This window comes from Ascaphus truei, unplaced genomic scaffold (genome assembly GCF_040206685.1).
Source record: "Ascaphus truei isolate aAscTru1 unplaced genomic scaffold, aAscTru1.hap1 HAP1_SCAFFOLD_1309, whole genome shotgun sequence".
In the NCBI taxonomy this organism is placed as follows: Eukaryota; Metazoa; Chordata; class Amphibia; order Anura; family Ascaphidae; genus Ascaphus; species Ascaphus truei.
This window is the reverse complement of record NW_027454185.1, coordinates 60,702-69,237: the sequence shown is the minus strand read 5'-3', so window position 1 is coordinate 69,237 and position 8,536 is coordinate 60,702.

Genomic DNA, 8,536 nt, shown 5'->3' with positions numbered 1-8,536 from the left:
GTCCCTACTCAATTGGTGTGGGGGAGGGCGGGTTTAGGGGTGGGTGCAGGGGGGGGGGTAGGGAGTTGGACTTGGAGGAGAAAAGGGTAGGGGGAAGGGGGGGAGCAGGGGGGATGATGCAGAGGCGGGTCATCAAAAGTCATATCTCCAAGCTACCTAGGTTACAATCAGCATCGAATATGTTCCTGCTCAGGGAAACCGGGGTGGGTGGAGGGGAAGGGGGGGTGGGAGGGAATTGGGGGGGGAGGAATATGGGGTGGGGGGGGGGTACAGGCTTAAACATTGAACCTTCAGCATTGTACATGATTCACATATAACAGTTTACACATTATACATTTGTTATGCCAGTGCTGCCCGCAGACCAGACCCGTTCCTTTCACTGAGGTGAGGAACGTATAGAAGCACGCACCCGCAGCAAAGGGAGCGTGTCCGGAGTGTGGTGATTTGGCGTTGCCAGGCCAGGTGTATTTAGCTAGCAATACTTGCTGGTACCGGTGTAGATATGCCGTTGTCGTTGCCGTTAGCCAAAGTCTGGGATTGGAGAATTCCGGAAGGTCGTTTGTCCAAGCAGGGGTCTAGAGCCAGAGAGAGACGTCCGCCAAGCCAAGTCGTAACCTGAGAGAATACTGTAAGAGAGAAAACGCCAGAGTAGTAATCCAAGTGAAAACTATGTCGAGCAATGAGTAAGAGGAAGGACAGGCATTATAAAGTGTGACTGGCCAATCAGAGGTGGGGGCAGGCCTGGAGGACTGCGTGGAGCCATCCTGGATAGGTCCCCTTGATTGGCAGGCAGGTGAGGACTCTTGTCTTGGTAGGAGGTCCTCTTAGTGTGCTGGGGGCGGGTCTTCACTGCAAGAGCAGTGAATAAATTAACCTCACCCGGCGCGCGCTGTTCAGGCGCGCGGCTGGGGAATATGGCGGCCGTATGCGGGAATGCAGATCCCGCGGACATCCGAGGACGCAGAGCACGGCGGGGAAGCCCCAGGACCGCCGAAGGTGAGTGACGCCAGCGAGAGGCGCGCGCCACGGTAGCGGGAGTAACCGCAGGAGAAGGGGATCCAGGGCGCGGATGCCGCGATCCCTGAATCCTCACAGTACCCCCCCTTCAGGATCGGCCTCAGGACGATCCTTCCATGGTTTTGATGGAAACTTCTTTCGAAAGCGTTTGAGGAGTCCTGGAGCATGAATATCTTTCAGGGGTACCCATGACCTCTCTTCGGGTCCAAAACCTGTCCAGTGGACCAAGAAGTGGACTTTACCTCTTGACAGACGGGAATCCAGTAGAGCCTGTATTTCATACTCTTCGTTACCCTGTACCATCACAGGATCTGGTTTAGAAGTGTGATCCGGAAAGAGGCTACTGGAGATAAAAGGTTTGAGAAGTGAGGTGTGAAAGACATTCGGAATTCTCATGCTTTGAGGAAGTTGGAGTCGAAAAGAAACCGGATTAACCTGCTCCAAAATGGAAAAGGGACCCAGGAACCTAGGAGCCAATTTGAGGGAAGGCGTTTTGAGACGGATGTTCTTGGATGATAGCCAAACCTTGTCCCCGGGTTTGTATTCGGGTGCCGGACGACGGTGACGATCAGCCTGATTTTTAGATGTCAAGGATGCCTTTTGTAATGCAGATTGTATTCTGGACCAAGAGTCTTGTAGGAGAGCAATATGTTCGTCCACGGCTGGTACCCCAGAGGATTCTTTGGTAATAGGTAGGCGAGCCGGATGGAATCCGTAGTTGATAAAGAAGGGGGTCTCGTGAGTGGACTCATTCCTGAAAGAATTGAATGCGTACTCAGCCCAGGAAAGTAATTCTGCCCAGTCATCCTGAGAATTAGAGACGAAGCACCTTAAGTATTTCTCGAGGGATTGATTAACCCTCTCGGTCTGTCCGTTGGATTGAGGGTGATATCCAGAAGAAAAGGAAGACGAGATACCTAGTCTCTTGGTGAAATTTCTCCAGAACTTGGAGACGAACTGGGAACCCCGATCGGACACGATGGATGTGGGAATCCCATGGATCCGGAAAATCTCTTTGGAAAAAATATCCGCAAGGGCGGGTGAGGAGGGTAATCCTTTGAGAGGGATAAAGTGTGCCATCTTGGAAAACCGATCCACTACCACAAGAATGGTATTCATGCCATTCGACCTAGGCAACTCCACAATAAAATCCATCGAAATGTGGGACCAGGGATGCTCCGGAATAGGTAAAGGTAAGAGAAGACCCTGAGGTTTCTGACGAGGAATCTTGTTACGCGCACATACCGGACAGGACCGTGTAAATTCCAGAATGGTTTTAACCATATTGGGCCACCAAAAGGTACGACGGATGAGGTCCAAGGTTTTCTTGAATCCAGGATGCCCTGCCGAACGGACGGCGTGTCCCCAGTCCAGTATTTCAGGGATAAATTTGGGTTCCACATACAAAGAGTCTTTAGGAACCACAAGACCGGACGGGAGGTTCTCTTGAGACTTGATGATCCTCTCAAGATTCTTGAATGCCACAGCTGCTAAGATTCTTTGTTTAGGGAGGATGGACTCAGTGGATTTCTCTGATCTCTCTTCAGAAGAGTATTGCCGGGAGAGAGCATCCGCCTTGACGTTCTTAGTGCCGGGAATGTATGAGAGAACAAAATTGAATCTAGAGAAAAATAACGACCAGCGAGCTTGGCGAGGACCTAAGCGACGGGCATTCTCAATGTACAATAAGTTCTTATGGTCCGTAAGAATGGTGAATGGCTCTTTTGACCCCTCCAGAAGATGTCTCCATTCTTGAAGAGCCATCTTGACGGCCAAAAGTTCCCTATTGCCCACGTCATAATTCCTCTCTGCCGATGAAAATCTTTTGGAGATAAACCCGCAAGGATGAAGTTTATCCTGGGAAGAAAATTTGTGCGACAGAACCGCTCCAGCCCCACAGTCCGAAGCGTCAACCTCTAAGGTGAAGGGGAAATTCATGTTAGGGTGTCGAAGGATAGGAGCAGAGACAAAAGTTTGTTTCAGTGTCTCGAATGCCGTGACAGCTTCTGGAGACCAAGATGAAGGGTCTGCACCTTTTTTGGTCAGTGCCGTGATAGGAGCGACAATGGTAGAAAAGTTGTGGATAAACTTCCGGTAATAATTAGAAAAACCCAAAAACCGTTGAACAGATTTGAGGGAATTGGGTTGTGGCCAATCCACGACGGCCTTTAGCTTCTCTGGGTCCATGGCCAAGCCTTTGTTGGAGATGATGTATCCGAGAAAAGAAGTGGTAGACTGATGAAAAATGCATTTCTCCATTTTAGCAAACAACCGGTTCTCGCGGAGGCGTGAAAGCACAAACTTCGTATGGATGATATGATCCTGTAAGTTTTGAGAAAAAATAAGGATGTCATCCAGGTATACAATGACAAATATATTAAGAACGTCTCGAAAGATGTCATTGATGAAGTCCTGAAAAACTGCCGGTGCGTTGCATAACCCGAAGGGCATCACTAGATATTCGTAGTGTCCGCTACGGGTGTTGAAGGCAGTCTTCCATTCATCGCCCTCCCGGATGCGGATGAGGTTGTATGCCCCACGGAGATCCAGTTTAGTAAAGAGATTGGCCCCCTGAAGTCTATCAAAGAGTTCGGAGATGAGTGGGAGTGGATAACGATTCTTCACCGTGATATGGTTCAGACCCCGGTAATCAATACATGGTCTGAGAGTACCATCTTTCTTTTTGACAAAGAAGAATCCAGCCCCCGCAGGAGAATTGGAATGACGTATGAAGCCCCGCTTAAGATTCTCACGAATATATTCGTTCATAGCTTTGGTCTCGGGCAACGAGAGAGGATAAGATTTGGCTTTAGGCAAGGTATAACCAGGTACCAGATCAATCGGACAATCGTAGGAACGATGAGGAGGTAGAAGTTCAGACTGTGCCTTGCTGAAAACGTCCAAGAATTCGGCGTATGGAGAAGGTAACTCCCTCCGAGAACTTGATGTGTTGGCTAATAGAAAGGATGGTTGCTTGATAGAGGAAAAAGGTTCCTCTGACCTTGACCTCCAGTTAATAGGGTTAGGAGAAACCCAATCGATGAGTGGATTATGCTTCTGTAACCAGGGCAAGCCAAGCGTGATAGGTGTTCCTGGGGCATGAATAACATCAAAACCAAGAGTCTCTTTGTGAGAATGAGTAGAAAGGGTGATAGGTCCGGTCTTTAAGGAGATATAAGCCGGGGTGAGAGGTCGATTATCAATCCCGACCAAGGCAACGGGAGAGTCCTTCCTGGAAAGCGGAATTTGATTTTGCTCAGAAAAAGTTTGATCTATGAAATTCCCTCCTGCGCCGGAATCGATAAATGCAGCAGTGGAGGTGCGGAAAGTCGGTCCTGAAAGGGAGACGGGAATAGTCAATCTTTTGGGAAGTTCCCTTCTGGGAGGGGGACAAGGAGATTCAGTACCCAGAGAGCGCCCCTTTGTACTCACTGGGCTTAGTCGTTTCCCGGAGATGGTGGATGGTTACGGGTACGCTGCTCAGAAGCTCCGCAATGATGGCACGATTCCCCAGTAGAGCGAAGTTGTCGTGACGGTGCCCGAGGTTGCTGAACTCCTAGTTGCATCGGCTCTGGAGCCTCCAGCGCCGGTAACGGGGAGACGACGGGTCTCTGGTTAGTAGAGAACCTGGAAAAGGAAGCACGGAAAGGCGTAGCCCGGGGAAGCTGACGCTGAGCGCGGCGTACCTGAGGGCGCTGATCCATACGAGTAGCCAGGGTGATGAGATCCTCCAGTAACTCTGGCCTGGTGTGGGAAGCAAGTTCATCCTTCAGAGACTCCGATAGACCTTTCCAGAAGACGGCGACTAAAGCCTCCTGACCCCAATGAGTCTCAGCTGCTACAGTTCTGAATTCCAAGGCGTATTGACCCACAGGCCGACGTCCCTGTGTAAGCTCTAGCAGGGTATCAGAAGCAGTCTCTTGACGTGCGGGGGTATCAAAAACCTGTCGAAAGTCCCGTCTGAAGGCCGCGTAATCGCGGGTAATATCAGGGCGTAGTTCCCAGATCGGAGAGGCCCATGCCAGTGCATTACCTGTGAGCAGACTATATACGTAGGCTACCTTTTTCCGGCCAGTAGCATACAACTGGGGAGCCATCTCGAACTGGATCTCGCACTGGTTGAGAAAGCCACGACAGGCGTGTGGATCCCCTGCGTAGGGCCTTGGAGCCGGAATCTTCGGAACTGAAAATGAAGTGGAAGATAAGTCAGGCTGCGCCGGGGGTGCAGCCGCAGGCGGAGCCTGTAAAGGGCGGTCCGATACCTGTTGGGAGAGGAGAGCCACTTGATCCGTTAAGGCCTATATTTGTTGGTACATGGCCGTCATCATAGAATCCACAGTCTGGCCTGCGTCTTGTGGGCTCAACATAATATTATGCCGGTGCTGCCCGCAGACCAGACCCGTTCCTTTCACTGAGGTGAGGAACGTATAGAAGCACGCACCCGCAGCAAAGGGAGCGTGTCCGGAGTGTGGTGATTTGGCGTTGCCAGGCCAGGTGTATTTAGCTAGCAATACTTGCCGGTACCGGTGTAGATATGCCGTTGTCGTTGCCGTTAGCCAAAGTCTGGGATTGGAGAATTCCGGAAGGTCGTTTGTCCAAGCAGGGGTCTAGAGCCAGAGAGAGACGTCCGTCAAGCCAAGTCGTAACCTGAGAGAATAAGAGAGAAAACGCCAGAGTAGTAATCCAAGTGAAAACTATGTCGAGCAATGAGTAAGAGGAAGGACAGGCATTATAAAGTGTGACTGGCCAATCAGAGGTGGGGGCAGACCTGGAGGACTGCGTGGAGCCATCCTGGATAGGTCCCCTTGATTGGCAGGCAGGTGAGGACTCTTGTCTTGGTAGGAGGTCCTCTTAGTGTGCTGGGGGCGGGTCTTCACTGCAAGAGCAGTGAATAAATTAACCTCACCCGGCGCGCGCTGTTCAGGCGCGCGGCAGGGGAATATGGCGGCCGTATGCGGGAATGCAGATCCCGAGGACGCAGAGCACGGCGGGGAACCCCCAGGACCGCCGAAGGTGAGTGACGCCAGCGAGAGGAGCGCGCCACAGTAGCGGGAGTAACCGCAGGAGAAGGGGAACCAGGGCGTGGATGCCACGATCCCTGAATCCTCACAACATTTGCCTTAGCACAAGTGTTGTGCGACCTCGTGTGGTAAACCCGGGTAATGCACCTGTCGAGTCCATACTCGTGAGCGTGCTTAGCCAGGCTGATTCAAGGGAGAGTGGTCCAGCCCGGGGGGGGGTGGGGTTAGGGGGGGGCAGGGATAGGGAGGGGTAGTTGGGAGACAGGGGGGGTAGGGAGTTGGTCCTGGAGCGGGGAAGAGTAGGGGGGAAGGGGGGGGAGAAGGGGGCTTGAGGCTTGGGCGGGTCGTCATAGGTCTTATCCCCAAACAACCTCGGTTATCTTCAGCATCCTTTATAATAATGCCCAGGGGAGCCAGGGTAAGGGGGGAAGGAGAGGGGTAGCTGGGGAAGGGACAGGGGATGGGGGAGTTGGGGTACAGGCTTATACTTTAGACCTTTAGACATTATGCATACTTTACATTTAGTAGTACTGACAACAGACATTCGCAGTAGCGCAAGTGTTGTGCGACCTCGTGTGGTGGATCTGGGAGCATCGCTTGTCAGGCCCATCTTCGTGAGCATATTCAGCCGAATTGGCACGGAGGTAAGTGGTTCCGCCCGGAAGGGACGGGAGGGGGTATGGGTGGGGGCAGGGGTAGGGGAGAGGGAAGGGGGGGCGAGGGTATGGGGGTGGATTTGCATGGTTGGGGGGGGTGGGTCAGGGGGGAGGGGGTGGGTGAGGAGGAGGGTGGGGGGGGGCCTAGGGTAATGGAGGAGGGGGAGGGGGGGAGTGGGGAGAGGGTAACACAGGTCTTTGAACCGTAAACCATGCCCACATTATCCAAACCGTTAGGTATGTGTCGGATATTTGCGGTACTATGGGGGCAGTACGCCCTCCTGTGTCTACCTTGGGAGAAGCAGTTTTCAAAGCCTTATATACCTGCAGAGATATAGCAGAGCTGAGGTGTAGGTTGTTCTGGGTAGGGGAACAGGGAGGGGAGTGGGTGAGGGGCAGGAGGGGGTGTTGGGGGTGGTGGGGGGGAGGGGAGGGAGGATTAGGGGGTAAATCGGAGGGGGGGTGGGGTAAGGGAGTGGGGGTAGGGGAATGAGGTGGGGGGAGGGGGGGGGAACCAACTCAATCGTTGCGCCCAAAACATTATACAGAGAGAGCATTCAATGCTGTAGACACCTGACAGTTACAATAATACAGAGATAGTGCAGCCTTTTGTGTCATTTCAGGAAAGTGTTATTTTCATGTCCTTATTCACTTGTGAATGTCACTGGGCTGCAGTTGGGGTGCGGATGGGATGGGGAAGGGGTTGAGAAGGAGGCTAGGGGGACAGGGGGAAAGGTGGAGGGGGGGGTAGGAGAGAGGGGAGGGGGGATGAGTAGGGAAGGGGGGTGGGGTGGAAGGGGATAGCGAGGACGAGGGGGGGGGGGAGAGGGGGAGAGGGGGAGGTGAGGCCGGTATTGGGCCAGAGGGAAGGGATGGGGGCATTGGTATTAGGGGGGGGTGGGTGAGGTGCGGGAGAGAATAGGAAAAAAGAAGGGGGGGGTGGGTCGGGGAAGGAGGGGGGGGAATGGTGAGGGGGGGGATAGGGGAATGCCCTTCGAGTTCTGTGTGGGCCCTTCTGACTTGGAGGACCTGAACGCTGGGGTAGCTGAGGTCTGCTGCCAAATTTGGGGCAATGGGAAGTATAACAACCGGGGATAACATGGGGGGAACAGTGCTACAGACCCTCTGTGGGCGCCTCACAGCTGGGAGCGACCGGGATGTCCTGTGCCGTCCACCCCTCCGCAGAGGGGGGGGAGCCGCGATCCTGTGGGACCGTCAGGGGTTGGAGCATCAGCGAGACCTCTTGGCCCCCCCTCGGCCGAGGGGGGGCACCGGCACACCATCCGGGGGCCGGGCTGTTGTATGGACTCATCTGGCGCTGTGTGCTCGGCGCCTCTGGTCTGGATCCATTGGTCGGGGCCACGTGATGCGGAGAGTGGAATCTGATGGTCGGAGGTCGCGCGCGGTGATGACGTCTGCTTCGTCTCGATCTCGATCAGGATACCTCGTGGTGCTCCGCAGCGGAATGGAGACTCCTCGGACGCCATCTTGGAAAAAAACGTTGCACGAGGTGGGCTCATCTCTTCGATCTCCTGCGATGCAGCGGATGGATCCTTCAGCGTGCCAGAGGAGATGGAGCCGGTCGCCTCTCCGGGTGCTTTTGGGAGTCCCTTTTCAAAGGTTAGTGGTGTAGCTTCGTTTAGCGCTTCTTGTGCAGAGGCATGCGGTGGGGACCCTCCAGATGCCATTTTAAGTGGTGTTAGGGAAAAGGACGGAAATCTCCCGGGAGGGCCTCCCTCTGTGCAGGGGACACCCGTCATCTCTCCCTGGACTGCCTCTGCTCCGCGATTCTTTCGGATGCTCTGACCGGGTGGTCCTCCCGTTCCCGGGGTCTGTTGTCAG